This window comes from Zootoca vivipara, chromosome 3 (genome assembly GCF_965207765.1).
Source record: "Zootoca vivipara chromosome 3, rZooViv2.hap1.1, whole genome shotgun sequence".
In the NCBI taxonomy this organism is placed as follows: domain Eukaryota; kingdom Metazoa; phylum Chordata; class Lepidosauria; order Squamata; family Lacertidae; genus Zootoca; species Zootoca vivipara.
Genome location: NC_142586.1, coordinates 113,471,224 through 113,492,989, shown reverse-complemented (window position 1 = coordinate 113,492,989; position 21,766 = coordinate 113,471,224). Strand labels below are relative to the sequence as shown.

Below are 21,766 nucleotides of genomic sequence, written 5' to 3'. Positions count from 1 at the left end.
TGTTAAAACCGTGTTTGTGGAAGACAATTTTACTCGACTATGAGTGATTGCCAAAGAAGAAGAATATATTAGTCCAAGAAACAGTATCGGTCAATGCAGTGCCTATCCAGCCAATTCCAGGTCCTAACATTATCAGATGGCAGGGCTGTGCATTGGATATGACCAAAGCCTGTTTTGAATGGGGAGATTCAAGGACTGGCTGAGTTGGGTTCTAACAGCCAAGAACCTCCCTGGCTGGGTTGCACTACTGATGATAAATATCACCCTGTATATTTGGCATATGCTTGTTTCGGCATACTGCCGGTGTGTGCCATGCTTATGGAGGTGTACATGCAAAATCTGCCACATTTCTGCATTGCTCTCTCTCCCTCCCTATGCATTTTATTTCTTAAAAAGTGAACTGCAAGGGAGAGAGACTTTCTGTTGGTCATCAGGCAATATTAGCTAAATTGGAGTTATTGTTGTTATACACACCAATAAGAATCACACCAAGAACTCAGGCCAACAATACCATTCAATAATGAGAATAATCCCTATTAACAAACCAATTGTGAACATAGAAAACAAAATTACATGCAACCATATAATCTCTGTAATAAAGTCAATGTTTAAATAATATTCGCAAACTGCAAATTTCTCAGTTCAATAGTATCTAATTGAATAATTCAGGTTCCAGTTCCATTAAAGAGTCTTTTGATGCAAAATATCAATACGGCGTTTGGTGTAGAAGTCTTTTATCGTCAGGTAGAGAACACAATAATCCTAAGTCAAAAGATATTGTAACCGCGTTTGATGCAAGCAAGAGTCTTCTAAAAATAAGGTAGCGTCCATAATAATCCAAAGTTAAAAGCCAGGACAGGGCCCTGTTTCAGTGTCTTTAACCTTCGTCAGCTGAAAAGATTGAATATTACATAATAACTGGAGGAAACATGCATATACTAGTTACATGAATTAAGATTAAAGAAACATAAAATAACATGAAATAATATACTGGTAGTTCCTCACCTAAGTTTAAGGAGGTCAACGTGTACCCAATTGTTATCTGTATGTCTTTAGAATTGAGACTGTAAGTGTGTCTTTTTATATAAGTTCTCTTTAAAGGTTAGGTGTGGTTCCCTAAAATTTCTTAAAGCAATAGAGTTCCATTACCCAGATGTTTAATTTTACTGTTTACTATTGGATTCTAGAATTGATTCTAGAATTGATGCTTTTGAATTATGGTGCTGGAGAGTCCCATGGACTGTGAAAAGATTCAAACCTATCCATTCTGAAGGATATCAGCCCTGAGTGCTCACTAGAAGGACAGATCCTGAAGCTGAGGCTCCAATACTTTGGCCACATCATGAGAAGAGAAGACTCCCTGGAAAAGACCCTGGGGTTGGGAAAGATGGAGGGCACAAGGAGAAGGGGACGACAGAGGACAAGAAGGTTGGACAGTGTTCTTGAAGCTACCAACATGAGTTTGAACAAACTGTGGCAGGCAGTAGAAGACAGGAGTGCCTGGAGTGCTCTGGTCCATGGGGTCACGAAGAGTCGGACACGACTAAACGACTAAACAACAAACTGGATTCTAATGGAATATTACTTCTTTTTATATTGGATCAAATTGTTACTATATTAATGTTTGATGTTTTATTCTTATTTTTATATGTGCTGGAAACAAGCATTTTAACATTCACTTTGCACTTTTGCTACGATAAGCCAAGAACTTCATCACATCATTCAGAGTTTATTAAAAAGCTATCCTTTCTTCATTGATCTGCATCTTTTATTTTATTTTTTAAATCATTCCTATTTTTTAATTAATATTAATTGAGAATATTAAGAAAATTTAAAATATTTGGGTGAAGTGTAAATACATATTTTTAAAAACAAACAAACATAATGTCTAAAAGAAAAGAACAATGGGTGCAAGGAGCACAATAAATGGAGACTCACCTTTTACAGCAGCGATGTAATATGTTGCACTGCCCATGCTTCCTAGTCCCAGAAGGGCATTTCAGAAAGTGGCAACGCCCACCCTTTCTCCTACATTGACCGAACCTATAGTTGATCCTATGGCCTCCTGAACAAAGAACAACAGTCTATCCAGGGTGCCAACTCAAATAAATGATTGGGTCCCACATAATTGATCACATGACATGGTACACACACATCTTTTGAGGGCAAAGGTGGACTGGGTGGAGGGCAACAAATTCTCTGCTCTCCTACCCCACCCCACCCCAAACAACCCCATTTTAAAATGGAATCTTCCTCCATTTCTAAATGTGAATGAAGAAAACATTTATCCATTGCCTACGATCTTAAAATTTGGGGACACACAATCAAGGGGCAGCTGTTTTGGACTGGCAGTAAAGAGCATTTTTTCAAAATAATAATATTAATTAATTTAGGGAATCCTGCCACCCAGATTATGGCTTCTTGGTTAGTAGCCAAACTGACTGTAAAGAGAGATTAGACAAATTCATGGAGGGTAGATGTGTTATTGAGCTCTCTGCATGCATCTATCTGTGGCTATTAGCTATATTGGCAGAGAAGAGATGCAATGCACTGAGTAAAAAATGTACCTGTAGGTGGAGGGTGGAGAAGGATATTATTTATTTATTTATTTATTTATTTATTTATTTATTAATGTGCATCCCTATACCCAGGAGACTCAGGGCAGTTCACAGAATGAAATCAAGATATAAAACCACAAAATACATAATAATAATAATAATAATAATAATAATAATAATAATAATAATCCTATATAATAAAGTGCAAGTGTCTCTGCGTCCAATCCCTGTGTCCCTGTGTCCGTGCTACTGCGCATGTGCCCCACGGACACAGGGACTGGACAAAGAGACTGCACGCGTGTGCTCTCTCTCCCCCCCCCGCCTCCTCCAACCGCCGCTCCCGGACGGACACCACCTCACTACAGGGCACGTCGGGGAAGCGAGGGTGGAGGCCGGCGGAGGTGAATGGGGGGAGGAAGGGCGCCTTTGAGGAGCCCGGTCTGGCTCCCGCAGCCGCCGCCACAGCCCCGGAGCCCAATGCTGCCATCTTGGTCCTCCTCCACCTCCTCCCCACAACCCTCCCTGGCCCGTGAGAGGAGCGGTGGGGCCGCGGCGGCGGGAGGCCGTGAAGCAGCAGCAGCAGCGAGGTAGGTGTTTGTGTCCCGTGGAGAAACGGGGCTTCCCGCCTTGCCAACACAGGGCTCGTGGCCAGCCCCGGTGCTGCCTCCAGCCAAGCCAGGCCAGGCCAGGCCAGGGTGGGGAAGGAGCCTCTCTTCCCCAGCGTAGGTCCCAGGGTTCGGAGAAGCGCTGCGCAAGCGCTTCTCCGAACCCCGGGATGTCTCCTTCCTGTCAGCGGCTGGGGGAGAGGACGGAAGGAGGAGAAAGCAGCCCTTTCTCCTCCTTCGTTCCTGTCCCCCTGCCGCCAAAAGCAAGGACAGGTCCCGGGGGTTGGAGAAGCGCTGCGCAAGCGCTTCTCTGAACCCCGGGGTGTTCTAGCACCCGTTTATTGAACGGGCTGGATTACACTAGTAATAATAATAATGAACCAAATAATAAACAACAAAAAACAATAATAAACCACAAAAAACAACACATTTTAAAAGGGCATAGGATATGGAATGCAACATAATGAATTGATTATTCTCCTTCAAGCCCATCACTTTAAACATCTGTAACACGGCTGGCTAATGATTAGCCCTCTAGATTTTGTCGCAACATCCCTGGTTATTGACAGTGCTGATGGGGATGATGAGAGTTGGAGTCCTCTAAGCTCTGGAGACAGGCACATAGGAAGGGAGGGGTGATGGGGGCGCTCTGCCCTGGGCAGCGCAATCCCGAGGGCGCCATGGCGGCTCCCCCCGCCACGCCCCAAGAACGCACGCCAGCCCCGCACCTGCTTGCTCTCTGCCCCCAGTGCTGGAGAAGGAAGCTCTGCCAGTGTCGGGGGGCACCTCTTGGCCCCCTGCCCCCAATCCTATAAGCTATGTCTGAATGTGTAAAAAATGGATGGACGTCTTACCAAAACCCCACATTTCAGAAACCAGGAACATTCCTGAAAAAACAACAAGGAAAAGCCATTGAACCTTCATAGCTTACACTCAAAAAGGATCTCGAGTCAGATTATAATAATGGAAAAGAGCTCTGGGACCGTTCTGCAGTTTCGTGAATGCCAAGTCTCTGATTATTGATAGAGCTCTGTGGTATACTGACATGTCGGCCCTGTTCATTAATCTTCCTGTTGTGATGCAGGTGGCAACAGAAACTCTCAAGAGGACATGGTGTGCAAGAGAGAGGAAGTTAACACACAGTGCATTAATCTGACTAGGCATTCCAGATTCACTGGGCTGGAAATATTGTTTCAATGTGCCTTGTATCCCAATCAGATGAAACATCGATGTAGGTTTGCTAAGTGATTTCATCCTTAAAATGCCATGCAAAGTGGGCATCACGTACCCCACCTCTATGGGCGGTTTGACCCAGGTGCCTGAGAGGCTTCCTCCACCGCTGGGCATGTAGTGCCTTTAGGGAGGGACGGGATGGGGCATGTGGCACCCATAGGGACAGGATAGGTGTGCGGTGCCCATAGGGACGGGGTACACTGCGGGGCCTCAGCAGCCCTACAGCAGGGGGGGGGGAGGCAGAGGGCGGACAGCCTGTAGGGGCTGAGATTCGTGGCTCGGGCACGCTGCAGGCCCCGCGGTGAGTGCTGTCCGCAATTTTGTCACCTGCGTCAGGGTGACACCCAGGGCAGACCACGCCCCAACCCTCTTCCTGCACCCCTGAGTCTGCCACTGAGTAATCCAGAGGCTCAGTATCACCGCTGACATCACCAGCTCTGGACCACATGAAGCAAGCAACTCTCATGGGCCAAAGTGTCTGAGGTTGGCAATGAAGCTATTCCTGTTCCCTTCACTTCTACTTGGCAGACCCGGTCACCTATCAAGCATTGAGTGACGCTCAGTGAGTTCCCCTCACTTGCATGCTTTATTCTTTCTGTCTTTGCTTTGCAAAATGAATGGAAGTGTGGCCTTTGCAGCACAGCTCAGGAGAAGCGGGTTTGATTTTCTGCAAGACTTGGAAGGAGTGTCAAAAAGCAAAGCTTTAAAATTAAAAGCACCGTTCTCCCAAATCCCTTTAACTGGAGTGGCCTGGGAAAATAATTAGCTGTGATTAAAAGCTTGACCTGCCTTTCAAAATTAAATATTCCCCCACCTCTACACCCAGTCGCATCTGAAAGAATATTTTCCTCTCAGCCTGGTTTTGTTTCAAAGTAATGCATTTTTTGGATAGCTGAAGCCACAGAGAAACTCAGATCTAGGAGGGGTGGCAGGGCCTGATCCAGATCAGGTACATGAGAAGCCACCCCAAACCCACCTTGAGATTTGGGGTATACCTTGATATGAAGCACCCCTGGGGGATCAGAACGTTCCTTTATGCAGCCCCTAGGAGGGTCATTGACGTCACTCTTTATTCCAAGAGTTCTCATCGGAATCCTCCTTGATGTCATTTTCCATTTCAAGAGCATTCTGGTATAGGTGAGCTAGAATACGGCCTCAGTACTAAATGAGTCCTACCGAACAGTCATTTCCAAATTCTGCCCCATCCAATTTGTAATTCTCTGAGCATCACCAATTTTCTTTCTTTCTTTCTTTTTTGACCTGTGTGCTGTATATTATACTGTAAATATGTTGGAGATCAGACCCACCCTTTGCCTTTTATTTTCCCTGCCTTCTCTCTGAGGCTCATTGGTTTGCCACCTCAACAAACTTAAGAAGGATGTTGACAAGCTGGGACGTGTGCAGAGGAGGGCAGCCAAGATCATCAAGCCAAACCTTATGAAGAACGGTTGAAGGAGCTGGGTATGTTTCGCTTGGAGACTGAGAGGAGATTTGATAGCCATTTCTTAATATCTAAAGGGCTAGCACATGGAAGATAGAGCAAGCTTGTTTTCTCCTGCTCTGGAAGGTAGGACTCGAAACAAAGGCTTCAAGTTACAAGAAAGGAGATTCTGACTAAACATCAGGAAGAACTTTCCGACAGTGAGAGCTGTTTGACAGTGGAACGGTCTCCCTTGGAAAGTTGTGGATTCTTATTACATAGAGGTTTTTAAGCAGAGGTTGGATGGCCACCTGTCTTGAATGCTTTAGCTGAGATTCCTTTTTTTTTATAATTCTTTTTTATTAATTTTCAAGAAATTAACAAGATTTAAAACAGTAAGAAAAAACAAAAACAAAAAATAGAGGGATACAAAAAGACAAAAACAAAAAACAAAAACATATAAACTAATACTTCTTATCTTCATCACATTATGTATTGGTACCTCCTCGGGTTCCCATCCCATCCCTGTGGTTCTTATTCACATTTCTAGATAGCAATTTCTACTTTCAAATAATCACCTTTACTAATACATCTCTTATTTCCCTATTTTGAATAACCTTATCAACTATTCCACAGTTTTATTTGTCGCTTAATTTCTGCTCTAAAATATCACTTTAGCATACTTTTTAAAATACAATTTAAAATCTTTCCACTCCTCTTCAATCGCTTGTTCTCCCTGGTTGCGGATTCGTCCAGTCATCTCAGCCAGTTCCATAAATTCCATCATCTTCATCTGCCATTCATCGATCGTTGGTAACGTTTGTTGCTTCCAATATTTAGCAATCAAAAGTCTCGCTGCTGTAGTGGCATACATAAAAAAAGATACCTTCTTCTTAGGGATCTCCTTTCCTACAATGCCCACTAGGAATGCCTCTGGTTTCTTAACAAATGTGTTTTTCCACACTTTTTAAAGTTCATTATAAATCTTGTTCCAGAAGTCATTCACTAGTGGACATGTCCACCACATGTGGTAAAATGAACCTATTTCTTTCTTACATTTCCAACATTTGTCATCATGGTTGTGGTATATCTTTGCTAACTTTACTGGTGTAAGGTACCATCTATACATCATCTTCATTATATTCTCCTTTAGTAGACTACACGCAGTAAACTTAATGTTCTCCTTCCACAACTTTTCCCAATCCTCCATCATAATATTATGTCCCACATCCTTTGCCCACAAAATCATAGCATTTTTGGTTTGTTCATCTTTTGTATGCCATTCTAGCAACAATTTATACATTCTAGAAAGTATTTTCGTCTTAGGTTCAATTAATTCTGTTTCCACCTTTGACTTCTCTATTTGAAAACCAATTGCTCTATCCATTTTGTACACTTCTTTAACTGATGATATTGGAGCCAATCGTCTAGTTTGCCTTTCAACTCCTCGTATGTTTTTAACTTAAGTTGGTCTCCATCTTCAATCAACAAATCTCTATACTTTAGCCATCCGGCCTCTGTGTTTAACCTTTTACGGATCTTAGCCTCCAATGGTGAAATCCATTTAGGTGTTTTCCTCTCTAATAAATTTTTATATCTAAACCAAACCATACAATGAATTTCTAATTATATGCCTTTTAAAGCCTCCGTGGGCTTTTACCTTGTCGTACCACACATATGCATGCCAGCCGTACACATTATCATAACCTTCTAAATCCAAAATATCCGCATTTTCCAATGTAAACCAATCTTTCAACCAGCAAAAGGCAGCTGCTTCATAATAAATTTTGAAATCCGGCAGGGAGAAGCCTCCTCTTTGTTTATCATCTGTCAATATCTTAAATTTGATTCTTGGCTTCTTCCCTTGCCATATAAATTTCGATAGCACCTTTTGCCATTCCTTAAAACAAGTCAATTTTTCAATTATTGGCAATGATTGAAACATAAACAACATTTTTGGCAATACATTCATCTTAACCGTCGCTATACGGCCCAACAGAGACAATTTCAATTTAGTCCACATTTCTAAATCTTTCTTCACTTCCTGCCATAATTTCACATAATTATCTTTAAACAGATTTAAATTTTTAGAAGTCATATTAACACCAAGGTATTTCACTTTCTTAACAAAAGAGAGACCAGTTACTTCTTGCAATTTTTCTCTTTCCTCCTTAGTCAAATTTTTATCTAATACTTTAGTTTTGGATTTATTCAATTTAAAACCTGCTACCCTTCCAAACTCTTGAATTACTTCCAGTGCCCTCTGTGCACTGGACTCTGGATCCTGTAAGGTTAATACCAGGTCATCAGCAAAGGCTTTAAGTTTGTATTGTTTTTTCCCTACCGTAACACCTCTTATTTCATCATCTTTTCTAATCCTGTCGAGTAAGACTTCCAGGACCGATATAAAAAGTAAAGGAGAGAGAGGGCACCCCTGTCTTGTGCCTTTCTCAATTCTAATTTCTTCTGACACCATATTGTTCACAATTATCTTAGCTTTTTGCTCTGAATAGATTGCTTTTACTCCATTCAAAAAGTTGTTGCCCATCCCCATTTTTTCTAAGTTCCTTTTTAAAAACTGCCAAGAAATATTATCGAAATCCTTCTCTGCATCTATAAACATCAAAATGGCTTTTTTGTTTATTTTCTGCTCCAGCATTTCCAAAATATCCACTATATTCCTAATATTATCCTTCAAATGCCTCCCCGGGAGGAAGCCCGCTTGGTCTTGATGAATAAAGTCTTTCAAAACCCTTTTCAGTCTGGAGGCTAAAATGTTAGCAAAAATTTTATAATCCACATTAAGTAGGGAGATTGGGCGATAATTCTTAACTTGCGTTCTATCCATGTCTGGTTTTGGTATCAGAGTAATGTAAGCCTCTTTCCAAGATTCAGGGGTCTCTCCTCCATTCAAAACTTCATTACACAAATCTTTCAAAGGTTGGACTAACCAGTCCTTCATTGTCTTATAATAAGCAGCTGATAAACCATCCGGTCCTGGGGTCTTGCCCGACTGCATTTGTTGTATCGCATTTTCCACTTCTTGCGTTGAAATCTGTTGAGAAAGTAGGGATTTCTTTTCCTCTGGGATTTTATGCAGTCCGAATTTATCCAGGAACTGCTCCACCTAGCTGAGATTCCTGCATAGCAGGGGGTTGGACTAGATGGCCCTTGCATCCCTTCCCACTCTAATATTCTATTATTCTATGACCCACAACTTAATTATCTACTATTCCCGGATCATCCAACCCAGCTCTTTGCTAAGATCGTGTATCCAAGTGCATTTAGAGATGCATGTTTCCAAAGTGTGTACATTCAGAGATGCATATATAAATGCAGGAACGTCCTGTGGATTCTCACAATAAACAGACAGGGAGATTTCAGTTACATATTGTGTTTATTCCAATCATTTTATTAATTCATTTTCAGAAGGAAGGATTCATTAATCAGCGATCAGTGAGCTCACTTCTTCAGTTGCTTTTTCTGTAGGTCAAATCAGTGATTTTGTCACAAAAGATAATAAATTATGCTGAAGTTAATGAGAAGAGTCTTCTCCAATCAACTACAAATCTGCAGAAAGATAACAACAGAAAGAAAATTAAATGATTCATTTTCTTTCCCTGTTAAATCCCTTGTTGTTTGCTTTGAAGTCAGTATGGGAACATGATCTTGGGGAGGAAATTGAAATTCTTTCTTGGGTGAAGTGATGGTGGAAATTAGCACAGTTGTTGGCAAGTTAGTCCAGCTCTGTGCCACCTTTCCATATTTAAAGGCAATAACTCACCAGCTACATCAAAAAGACTTGTCCTTTATATTGTTACGGCAGCCCACCCTGCCTGAAAGAGGATTCAAATTCACCAATAGATAATTGACTCAAAAAAGGCTGTGCCATAGAAATATCTAAACTAGAGGGAAATCTTATTCAACTAAAAGGAAAGTATTTATCTAAGATGTATAATCTCATCCTTGACTGGGTGAAATCAGTTTTGGTCCATTGGGCAAAGGATTTTGGACATAAAATATATATGAATGAATGGGAAAGGCTCTGGAGAGAAGATATAAAGTTTATTGCATGTTATAACCTGAAAGAAAACATGATAAAAATGTTTTATTGAGGGTACTTGACCCTGGGCGAATTGGCCAAAATGTATAAAAAAACCTCAAACATTTGTTGGAGATGTAAAAAAGGGGAGGGCACCCTAATGCACATGTGGTGGAGCTGTGTGAAGATCTGAGAATTTGGGGCCATAATATACAACAAACTTAAAATATCTTTAAATTCTCCTTTCAAAGAAGAAGAAGAAGAAGAAGAAGAAGAAGAAGAAGAAGAAGAAGAAGAAGAAGAAGAAGAAGAAGAAGAAGAAGAAGAAGAAGAAGCCTTTCTGTTAGGCATTATGTTCACTGAAATCCAAAAAAACCCTTTAGGGCCATCTTTATGTATTCAACCAGAGCTGCCAGAATTCTAGTAGCAAAAAAAATTGGAAAGGTGACTTAATTCCTACAAAGATTGACTGGCAGGTGAAGATGATAAAATACCTGGGACTTGTGAAAATGACTGGGAGAATAAGAGGAAACTCAAATCAGAAAGTCAGCAAAGATGGACAATATTTAAAGAATATTTTAAAAAATACTGTGAAAATGCAAATCTCCTGACAGGAATAGATTTAATCTTGAATATTAAAGAAAATTATAAACATTTTTTTTCTTGATATGTAATAGATATAATAGGAAGTGCGTATAGGTTAAGAATATTTAGAAAGCACAATGAGGTGATTCGGAAGTCAAAAATATGTGTGCTGTTGGGTGATGTATAGTCAATTAATGTTTAGTTGTCACTGTGGTATTGTTTTTGTCTGTGTTGTATGTTTTGCTATAATGATAATAAATTTGGAGGGAAAGAAAAAAGAAAGAAAAAGAGAGAGTGTTTGAACCTCTTTTGTTGACCATTACACTTTCCATTTTTAAGTTTGGAAAAGTGTAGTTGCTTTGGAATATGATAACCAGGCATCTGCACATGACTAGTCCAACAAAGTTGATGTTGAAGAATCATTGCTTCGACGCTAGTGATCTTTCCTTCTTCCAGGACACTGGCATTAGTTCGTCTGTCTTCCCAGGTGATGTGTAAAGAAAAATGTAGACACCGTCGATAGAATCTTTTGAGGAGTTGGAGATGGCGTTTATAAGCGGTCCATGTTTCATACAGTAAGGTTGGGGTAAACAAGCATTTTTGTTTCCCTGCGAAAGTCCTGGTGCTAACACTCTCTGCATTTCAGTCGGGAGAAATCTATACTCACAGAGCTCAGGCACTGCTGGATTTTGGCATCAACATCTGCCCTTCTCGAAAGATAACTGGTATCCCAGTACAAGCACCTTGAACTTAGTCCGGTAACTTATGGGCAGCCAGTGCATATTTTTTTTTAACCCTAGCATAATATGATGGTGATATTCTGCCCAAGTGAGCAGTTGAGGCACTGTGTTGTGAACCAGCTGCAGTGTCCGGGACAACCACAAGCAGAGCTCTGCATAGAGTCCATTGTGAAAGGTATCAGGGATAGCCGTAGTCAGGCTATCCCAGTCCAGAAACCTTCATGTCAGTCAGTGCTGGTAAATGGCATTCCTAACCACTCAGGCAATCTGGGCTGCTCTGGACAGAACTTGTGGGGTGGGTGTGTTCTTAAAGAAGATTTAACCTTAGTTGAAGAACTAAGATGACTCCCCGACAAGCATTGTATGGAACTTGATTTTTTTTAAAAAACAACCCTTCTCCAAAATTGGACTTTATTCCCCTTCAAGCTTGACTTCTAGGCTAGTCCTGAACACTAGCTTTTCAAGAGACTTCCCACGTCAGGAATTTAGCTCCTAAGTACTTTCATGATTTGACTCCTACCGGTAGTACCGTGTTTCTCCTAAAATAAGACGTGCCATGGCACGATCTTTTACAAGCAAAAAAATACAAGACATCCCCCGAAAATAAGACGTCTTGGGGGGTACCTACCAGACCCAGCAGGAGCCGGCAAACGCAGCAGCGCACGCCGCGCCGCACCCCAGCCCATCGGGAGCCCCAGCACAGTGACGCACCGAGCTCCGGCTGAACGGGCCCCAGGACCCGGCAGCGGGCGGTGCGTGAAGCCGCAGCAGCCGGCAGGAGCCGGCAGCAGCCCCAGTCACGCCGCGCTGCACCGCGTCAAGCCCAGGGACCCAGCAGTGGGCTCAGCGGGCGGCGCGCGAAGCCGCAACAGCCGGCAGGAGCCGGCAGCAGCCCCAGCCGCGCCGCGCCGCGCCACGCCGCGTCAAGCCCAGGGACCCCGAAAATAAGCCACGATGTTTTTTTTTATAGGAAAAATAAATATAAGACGTGTCTTATTTTAGGAGAAACACGGTAGTACACAGTGACCTAACTGAGTCCTTCTTAGTCTGTGCTGTTTTGATTAAATGATAGAATGCATGGCTGTAACTTACCCTCTCCCTGCTTAACTCGCCTTCAGGCTTTTTCAGCTAGGACAGGGGCACTTCAACAGCTGCGACTCCCTGTGCTTCTTGAAGAGAGCCAGACCTTTTTCGCTTGCCACAAACTGACGCTCTGAAAGAAATTGTTTGAGGTCAGCATGCTGTTTCACCAGCTCCATCTCAAAACTCCATGTTGGGCTGAAAGACCAGGCTGGAAGACAGTCCTGATTTTTGTTAGATATAATTCATTTAATTCACACAGAAATGAAAAATGTATGTGTATGGATGAAATTTTAAAATGGAAAATGGCTGCCTTGAATTAAAAGAAGGCAATCATGAATTGAATTGTCTGAATGCATGCATCTCTTGGGCCCATGGAAGGAAAGTAAGAAATATTACCCAGTTGGCCTGCAGCAAATTTGACCTCCTTCACATGTTCCAACTGGTGCATAATTGCATCCACAGTTAGCAGTGCTAAAACATTCAGAGTAAAAGTCTTCACACTTCTCTTTAGTAGTGATCTCTAAAAAGAAAAGAAAAAGTGGAGAATCATAACTGAAACCATTCTCATATACTGTATTTTTCCATGTATAAGACTATATTTTCCACCTTTTTTTAAAAAAAGTTAATAATTGGGAGTTGTCTTATACACAGAATGTTTAAAATATTTATTTCCTATTTTGGGGGTCAAAAAACAGGGGTCATCTTATACATGGGGGCATCTTATACACGGAAAAATACTGTATTTCATGCAACAGTATACACTCCATCTAAACCGATGCACATATTCTGCAAAACTATTTGTCTATAATTTTACATATAAATTATTGAGCTATATTTAACACCAATAATGCATAAACGGCTTGAACATGAGCAGACGCTTGATGCAAAGGGGAGTCTGATAATGACAGAGGTTTCTAGATTAGAAACAAAGAAATTCTCTGCAAAAAAAAAAGCCCTTTTCAAATGAGTTTTTGCACTACTGTATCTCTAAATTTGAATCAAGGAAACATTTTTCTATTACTTATGCTCTTAAAAATTGGGGACACTCAATTAAATCAGTGGACAGCGGTTTGGGGACTGGCAGGAAAGAGTAGATAAATTCATGGAGGATAAAACTTCATGGAGCATAGAATTATAGAGTTGGAGGAGACCTTAAGGTTCATCTAGCACAACTCTTTGCAGTGCAGAAATCTCAAGTAAATTGCAAATGCTGGCGTCAATTGCAAATTTGTAGAGAATCCCCTGAATTCCTTCATAAAATTCGTTCATAAAGATATTTTACAAAAAAAGGCCCAGGACAGAACCCTGCAGTACCTGGCTTGTCACTTTCTTCTAGACGATGAGGAACCTCATCTTACCAGCTTCTCTTGACCACCCCATCCTATAATTTATGTCGGAATGTTTCAAAAACAGATGCATGTCTTACCAGCAGAAATCAGGCATAACCCTGAAAAAACAGCAAGGATAAACAATTGGACCTTCATAGCTGATGCTCAAAAAGGATCCCAGGTCAGACTATAATAACGGAAAAGACCTCTGTGACCGTTCTGCAGCTTCTGGATTACCAAGTGACCGCTTATTGATCGGGCTCTGTGATATACTGGCATGTTAGCTCTGTTCATTAATCTTCCTGTTGTGATGCAGGTGGCAGAAGAAACTTCCAATAGAACATGGTGTGTAAGGGAGAGGAAGTTACACACAGTACATTGATCTAACCAGGCATTCGAAAGTCCACTGGGTTGGAAATATAATTTCATGTCCTGTTATCAGATGAAATACTGATGAAGGTTTGCTAAGTGATTTCATCCTTGAAGTGTCATGCAATGTGCACTCAGAATCTGCCGCTGAATGCTCCAAAGACCTCTCCACTAGCTATGACTTGACGAGCTGTGTGGCAAATGAAACAACTCTAGTGGGCAAAATTGTCAGAAATCAGAATAATAGAATCACAGTTGGAAGGTACACCAAGGGTCATCTAGTCCAACCTCCGGCAATGCAGGAATCTCAGCTGAAGCATCCATGACCGATGGCCATCAAGCCTCCTCCATGTAAGGAGAATCCACAACTTTCTGAGGGAGGCCGTTCCACTGTCCAACAGCTCTTACTGTCCGAAAGTTCTTCCTGATATTTAGTCAGAATCTGTTTTTGTAACTCAAAGCCATTGGTTTGAGTCCTACCCTCCAGAGTAGGAGAAAACAAGCTTCTTCCATCTTCCATCTTCCAGGGAGCCAGTGTGGTGTAGTGGTTAAGAGCGGTAGACTCGTAATCTGGGGAACTGGGTTAGTGTCTCCGCTCCTCCACATGTAGCTGCTGGGTGACCTTGGGCTATTCACACTTATCTGAAGTATCTCAGCCCCACTCACCTCACAGAGTGTTTGTTGTGGGAGAGGAAGGGAAAAGGAGATTGTTAGCCGCTTTGAGACTCCTTCGGGTAGTGATAAAGTGGGATATCAAATCCAAACTTTTCCATGTGCAAGCCCTGGGGAGGGGCTACTGATGTGTGGACCACAAGCTTAACATGAGTCAACTGTGTGATGCAACAGCAAAATAAACTAATGCTATTTTAGGCCTCATCAGAAGTATATCAAACACTCTATTCTGCCTTTGTCAGACCACACCTGGAATAGTGAGTCCAATTGTGGGCACCACAATTTGAGAAAGATGTCGAGAATCTGGAACATGTTCACAGAAGGGTGACCAAGAAGATCAAGCGCATGGGTAGGCAAACTCAGGCCCGGGGGCCATATAGGGTACAATCACCTTCTAAATCTGGCCCGCATGTTTTTACATGAGTAGAATGTATCCTTTTATTTAAAATGTATCTCTTGGTTATTTGTGGGGCAAAGGAATTTGTTTATTTTTCCTCCTTCCAACCATCTCGTCCTCTGTCATCCCCTTCTCCTTGTGCCCTCCATCTTTCCCAACATCAGGGTCTATTCCAGGGAGTCTTCTCTTCTCATGAGGTGGCCAAAGTATTGGAGCCTCAGCTTCAGGATCTGTCCTTCCAGTGAGCACTCAGGGCTGATTTCCTTCAGAATGGATAAGTTTGATCTTCTTGCAGTCCATGGGACTCTCAAGAATCTCCTCCAGCACCAGTATTCACATGGAAGAGGGAACAAGCTTTTTTAATCCTGCTCTGGAGAATTGCTCACATTTTCTTCCCATGTAGCAAAGCTTATGAGATTTCAACTTTTACCCATTGCTTTTAGGGCATACTGTCCAATGCATTTCTGGTTACAGGTAGGTAGCCGTGTTGGTCTGGATCGAAGTCAATGCATTTCTGTTAGTGTGGGAGGGGGGCAATTTATAATTCAATGTATATTGCCTAGGACTCCAATCACTGGAGATTTAGTAAATCCCAAAAGAGTACACATTGCCTCTTCATTACCTTTTAGGTTGGGATGCAAGAGCTTCTTTTCCATCTCTCTGTAGGAAAATATATTTTTTATCCAGTCGGAAATGAAAGGCAATGTAAGAAGATTGGAGCGTTTTGTAGAAACCCCCCATGCTCAATAGGACAGATATATATATATATATATATATATATATATATATATATATATATATATATAATTTTCAAAAATACATCTATAAAAGCATTCCATTATTATTATATAATTACCCAATTCCCTATGAAAAGAAAAAGAACTAAAAAATAAAAAATGATAAGACAACGCAGAAAAAGAAAGAAAAAAGAAAAAAGAAAAACAACCATTTCATCAATATTATTTGGTCATAACTTTTTCGACTACCCCGTCCCTCCCTTCCCGAGTCTAATTTATACTTAATTCAAACAGCTTTCATAATACGCAAAAAAATCAATCTAATATTACAAATCTATATCTTAATTCTATAATGCCACATTACAGAACTTATTCCTCACCTTAAATTATTTCTTAATTATCTTTAAAATCAATCATAATCATACTTATCTCTATTTGTTCCCCTTTAGCCTTCAATTTTCCCCAAAAGTACACCACTTTATTCCACATCTAGCATCTATCAATAAAATAAAACATTCCCTCCTAAATCCCCCCTCCCTTCCCCGGATAACACTTCCCTAGGTGTCGCGAACAGCTCCTTAGTACAATCCAGTTTCAGACCTTTTAAATCTGTCCATCAGTTGAAGCTCAATACATCTTTCACCCCACACCAACTCTTGTCCACTCCAGCCCAGACCACTCTCCCATCCTCCCGTTCTGTTGTACAAATTCTTTAGCCCATCTCCCACACCAGTCTTCTTTTTTCACACTTTCCACTCCCAGAGCTTGACCACTGCATGGATCGTGCTCCCCATCACACACTAGAGGAGCACAGCTCCATGCCCCATCATCTTCTTTTGCCCAAGCATCATAGTCTCTGTTTGGGACCTGTTCTCCTTCCCTCACTAGGAGAACATGTTCCCAAATGTCCTCCTCTTCCAGAGCATATAAGTCCTGTGCTTCTTCTCTCACCGGTTGCCCCAGGTTCCAATTCTTCAACTTCATCCTGTACCTCTTCTTCTACTGTAATAAGATTCTTATTTACCATGTCCCTTTCTTGTGGCTCCAAATTTTCCATTGGTGGTGTAAAATGTTCTTCCACTGGAGTCTGTCTTTTGTCTTTGAACAGTTCCCATAGTATTTCTTGGGCCTGTTCCAAAATGCATTGTACCCAGTTCTTATCTAGTTGTAGACTCTGTGCTTTGTCTGGCTGCATCCTTTGTCTTCTCATATTTCAAGCCTGGCCTGGGTTGTTGTGACAGAGATGGTGCTGTTTCTTCTTTCCTCCTTTTTATTTTTATTTCTTTTTACTTCCAGAATCTCAAGAAAAATTATGTCTGAACTGTCCCTTGCTCTTGTTTTAAGATTATTTCCTCCTCTTTAACTCCTATGTCCCTCAGAACTCTCAATTTTATTAAATTCACACAGTTCGCTCTATAGTTCAGGAGTTCAGGCGTTCAAAGCAATTGAAAGTATCCTTCTTATTATTACATTGTTGCATCATAATGGCGGCTGGTCACAACTTCCCGGGAGCTGTTCCCAGGTTACAGGGAGGTCCTTCCTTTTCCAATTAATATTTTGCAGATCCAGAAACAAATCTGACCTCTTTCCCTTGGTTCTGCTTCCAAGGGAAGAGATTTTAGTTCCACTTTGAAAGGGAATTTAGCTACTTCATTTTATTCTTCTCAGCTGAAGGCAAGTTAGCTGCAACACAGTTCACTTGATACGGGGGGGGGGAGCGACCTCTGTTCCCTTTTTGTATTCCCCTCCCTGGCCAAATCCAACTCTATCCGTATCCGAAATTGTACTCACGATCCAATTCGTTCTTTTGGAGGTATCAGACACTTCATAGCCATCGGCTTGGAGCTTTGCGCCGCTGAGGTAGCAAATGGATCCAAGGCTCCGTCCTGCTATATCTGCTCTCGGGGCTCTGAAAAAAGAGCTTACCGGGCAGCGAGCGGGACTTCCCAGAGCACTGCTGGATCTCCACGACCCCAGAACGCCAATAGGACAGTTTTCTAGTGGAAAATGTGCTAAGAATCTTCACTGCTGCCTTTCACGGTAAGTATATAAAGATCCTATACATTGCAGTGATAGGACTTGATGACAATTGGGGCCCTTTCCAACTCTACAAGATTGTATGATAAATACTTAGCATTTAAAGTATTCATTTGTTTGCAGGTGGAAAAGAGATAATGAGTTGAACATGGGGTATTTGAAATATTGTTGCTGGCAGGAGCACCAACTTGGGCCACATGCTGTGGGGGCCCAGTGCCCCAACATCATGACACCGTGATGTCACAAAAACATGGGGCTGCAGGGAGCAGAGGGGCACACGATTTGGCCCCACAGGGCCATGGGGGCCGGGGTCTTCATCTTTGCCGTGATGCCTGTGGTAGAAGGACAGGCCCCGGTCCAGTCACCAATGTGGTGGTGGTAGCCGCAGCGCTTGGAGGTGGCAGGCAGCGGGAAGCTGAGCAACCATGGGCACCCACACAGACAAAAATGGCAGGTGCTCAGGCTCCCACGGCCCCGCAGAGTCAGGAGACTGAGGGGCAGGGGTGCAACCATTTCTATCACAGCAACTGGGGTTTGGGTGAATCTTCCAAAAGGGGAAATGGACACTCTCTGAAAAGGGGAAATGGACTATCTCTGAATGGGAAAGTGGACTATCTCCGAATGGGAAAGTGGACTAACTCCGTAAAGGACGTGGACAGACTCCGATTAGGGGTGTGGACAGACTCCGATTAGGGGTGTGGACAGACTCCGATTAGGGAAGTGGACAGACTCCAATTAGGGACGTGGTACCCTCCCTGTTTGAATTGCCAAGGAACCCACAGCAACCTCCCTGCCTCTTACAACGCTAATTTTTCTGAGTCTTACTGGACGCTTTCACATTGCAATGCCAGATCGGACTTCAGAGGAAAAGAAAAGAGGTGCCCTTGCGTTCCCTGGTCACCAGTCATCTATAACAAATATCATGGTGGCAGGCGTGCAGCTGCACCTGAGAATTATAGTTCAGGGAGGGAGGAGGAAGCTCAACACTTGTCACCTGGGCAGACTCCGAGTGGTGCCGGGTGTTGTGAAGGGAAGGCTTAGAAGCGTGAACATACTTGATAGTTCCCAGCCTAGGCGGACTCTGGGGGGCCTGGGACCTTAGCAAGAAGGAAGAAGGGAAAAATAGGGAAAGAAAGGGAGTTTGCTAGCTCCCAGCCTGGGCAGACTCTGAAGGGCTTGGGACCTGAGCAAGGAGAAAAAGGAGAAGTTTGCTAGCTCCCAGCCTGGGCAGACTCCGAAGGGCTTGGGACCTGAGCAAGAAATTGAGAAGAATAGGCTCAGATAGGTGAGAACAGGAAAGGTTTTGAAGAATAGGTTGCTGTGGAAATTTAACCCACCCCACTGTTTGTTTTCCTGTTTATACTCACTTCGCAGCGCGCTCTGTTTCTGGTGATCCCTTCTTGATTGGTTGTTTTAACGCCGGCCTGATAAAACTTTGCTTCCTCTGGTTAGCCCCGCCAGAACTCCAGTTATTTCCAGACCCTGGGATCGCTGCAGGACTGCTGCTCCTCCTGGCAAAATTCCTGGTGCGCGCTAGAGCACCATTCCCTCCTCGCCCTCAGAATCTGGGTAACCGAAAAGTCCCTTTGTGGTTGCCATCTGTTATAAGCAAAAATCTGCCCTTATTCCTTCATGGGGTACACAAGAGCCCTTATTGGGTTCTCCATCGGTCGGAGAATATAACAGAGGCCAACCAGAGAAGTTTGAGAAGCAAAGCGTTTTTTTTCCTGTTGCAACAGGGTCCTTCCCCTCACGCAGGAGGAAAAGGAAGGAACCCAGAACAAAAGAGAACCTCCACTTTTATCAGTTTTCCCATCACCAAGAAACACCCCCAATACATAATTCCTACATCACAGCTATGTAATCAATACCTCACAAAAAGAGGGTTCAATTTAGAAATCTGAGCACTTGACACCTCTCCTAGTCCTCCTCTCACCCCTCCCAGTTGTGAATTCCTAAACACAAAGAGCCCCTTCATGGATCAATGCCTTGTCGTGGCGAAGGGGCTTGAATAACTCAGAGAAGCTATGAGCTATGACATGCAGGGCCACCCAAGATGGACAGGTCATAGTGGAGAGTTTTGACTAAATGTGATCCACCTGGAGAAGGAACTGGCAAGCCACTCCGGTATCCCTGCCAAGAAAACTCCATGGACAAAGACAACAGGCATATAAAAGTTATGACGCTGGAAGATGAGCCCCTCAGGTCGGAAGGCGTCCAACATGCTACTGAGGAAGAGCGGAGGACAAGTACAAGTAGATTCAGAGCTGATGAAGCGGCTGGGCCAAAGCCGAAAGGACGCTCAGTTGCGGATATGCCTGGAAGCGAAAGGAAAGTCCGATGCTGTAAAGAAAAATATTGCACAGGAACCTGAAATGTAAGAACCATGGATGGAGGTAAGCTGGATGTGGTCAAAAATGAGATGGCAAGAATAAATATCAATATGCAGGGCATCAGTGAACTAAAATGGAAGGGAATGGGTGAATTCAGCTCGGGTGACTATCATATCTACTACTGTGGGCAAGAATCCTGTAGAAGAAATGGAGTGGCCCTCATAGTCAACAAAAGAGTGGCAAAAGCTGTAATGGGATGCAATCTCAAAAATGACAGAATGATCTCGATACGAATCCAAGGCAGACCTTTTAACATCACAGTAATCCAAGTTTATGCACCAACTACCGGTGCTGAAGAAAGTGAAATTGACCAATTCTATGAAGACCTACAACACCTTCTAGAAATGACACCAAAGAAGGATGTTCTTCTCATAACAGGGGATTGGAATGCTAAAGTAGGGAATCAAGAGATAAAAGGAACAACTGGCAAGTTTGGCCTTGGAGTTCAAAATGAAGCAGGGCAAAGGCTAATAGAGTTCTGTCAAGAGAACAAGCTGGTCATCACAAACACTCTCTTCCAACAACACAAGAGATGACTCTACACATGGATATCACCAAATGGGCAGCATCGAAATCAGATTGATTATATTCTCTGCAGCCAAAGATGGAGAAGCTCTATACAGTCAGCAAAAACAAGACCTGGAGCTGACTGTAACTCAGATCATCAGCTTCTTATAGCAAAATTCCAGCTTAAACTGAAGAAAGTAGGAAAAACCACTGGGCCAGTAAGATACAATCTAAATCAAATCCCTTATGAATACACAGTGGAAGTGAGGAACAGGTTTAAGGATTTAGATTTGGTGGACAGAGTGCCTGAAGAACTATGGATGGAGGCTCGTAATATTATACAGGAGGCAGCAACGAAAACCATCCCAAGGAAAAGGAAATGCAAGAAAGCAAAATGGCTGTCCAACGAGGCCTTACAAATAGCGGAGGAGACGAGGCAAGCAAAATGCAAGGGAGATAGGGAAAGATACAGGAAACTGAATGCAGATTTCCAAAAAACAGCAAGGAGAGACAAGAGGGTCTTCTTAAATGAGCAATGCAAAGAAATAGAGGAAAACAATAGAATGGGGAAAACTAGAGATCTGTTCAAGAAAATTGGAGATATGAAAGGAACATTTCGTACAAAGATTACCATAATCAAGGACAAAAGTGGTAAGGACCTAACAGAAGCAGAAGACATCAAGAAGAGGTGGCAAGAATACACAGAGGAATTATACCAGAAAGATATGGAGGTCTCGTACACCCCAGGTAGTGTGGCTGCTGACCTTGAGCCAGACATCTTGGAGAGTGAAGTCAAATGGGCCTTAGAAAGCACTGCTAATAACAAGGCCAGTGGAAGTGATGATATTCCAGCTGAACTGTTTAAAATTTTAAAAGATGATGCTGTTAAGGTGCTACACCCAATATGCCAGCAAGTTTGGAAAACTCAGCAATGGCCAAAGGATTGGAGAAGATCACTCTACATCCCAATTCCAAAGAAGGGCAGTGCCAAAGAATGCTCCAACTACCACACAATTGCGCTCATTTCACACGCTAGCAAGGTTATGCTTAAAATTGTACA

General features: G+C 42.6%; 1 long non-coding RNA gene across 2 annotated transcripts; it reads right to left on the bottom strand.

The window, feature by feature from the left end:
• Positions 1–9,194: 9,194 nt before the first annotated feature.
• Positions 9,195–16,826, bottom strand: LOC148686440 (uncharacterized). Of its 2 annotated transcripts, none has more exons than XR_015949220.1 (4): positions 16,721–16,826; positions 12,663–12,786; positions 12,276–12,396; positions 9,195–9,386 (listed from the first exon to the last, which is right to left on the bottom strand). It is a non-coding gene; the product is annotated as an uncharacterized LOC148686440 (long non-coding RNA). The 2 variants fall into 2 exon arrangements; XR_015949219.1 differs by lacking the exon at positions 16,721–16,826 and adding an exon at positions 13,693–13,845.
• Positions 16,827–21,766: the final 4,940 nt, after the last annotated feature.